This window comes from Neomonachus schauinslandi, chromosome 7 (assembly GCF_002201575.2).
Source record: "Neomonachus schauinslandi chromosome 7, ASM220157v2, whole genome shotgun sequence".
Lineage (NCBI taxonomy): Eukaryota > Metazoa > Chordata > Mammalia > Carnivora > Phocidae > Neomonachus > Neomonachus schauinslandi.
The window spans coordinates 33941715-33942449 of NC_058409.1; the positions used below are offsets into that span (position 1 = coordinate 33941715).

Here is a 735-nt window from a genome sequence, read left to right on the forward strand (position 1 = left end):
CTTTGTAATATAACTTGAAGTCTGGAATTGTGATGCCTCCAGCTTTGCTTTTCTTTTTTAAGGTTGCTTTGGCTATTCAGGGTCTTTTATGGTTCCATAGAAATTTTAGGATAGTTTGTTCTAGTTCTGTAAAAAATGCTGTTGGTATTTTGATAGGGGTTGCTTTAAATGTGTAGATTGCTTTGGGTAACATAGATATTTTAACCATATCTGTTCTTCTAATCCATCACAATGGAATTGCTTTCCATTTCTTTGAGTCATCTTCAATTTTTTTCATCAGTATTTAATACTTTTCAGAGTACAGATCTTTTACCTCTTTGTTATTCCTAGGCATATTATGGTTTTTGGAAAAATATGGAATGCTTCATGAATTTGTGAGTTATCCTTGCACAGGGGCCATGCTAATCTTCTCTGTATTGTTCCAATTTTAGTATATATGCTGCCGAAGCAAACACTCATTCTTTAATATTTAATTACATTATGAAATTGCAACTGTATTTGTAATTGGCATGAACAAGTTTAGGAACAAACAACAATGTTTGGTAAGTACAAAACTCAAATGGAGTGCATGGATGTATTAGACTGAGGCATACTGGATATTAGTCATCAGCATGCTGAGGCAGTGGTTAACCCATTTGCTTAAGTCAGTTAAGTGGAGTTGGATCAGTAGGACTGCCCACTGAATGTTTTATCAATTCAGGTTATTTGCAAGCAACCAAAACCAAATTAGCAAAC

General features: G+C 34.1%; 1 non-coding gene across 1 annotated transcript; it reads right to left on the reverse strand.

The window, feature by feature from the left end:
• Positions 1-348: 348 nt before the first annotated feature.
• On the reverse strand, positions 349-455 carry LOC123325343. Its single transcript, XR_006540362.1, has one exon. It is a non-coding gene; the product is annotated as a U6 spliceosomal RNA (small nuclear RNA).
• Between the last annotated feature and the right edge of the window lie 280 nt (positions 456-735).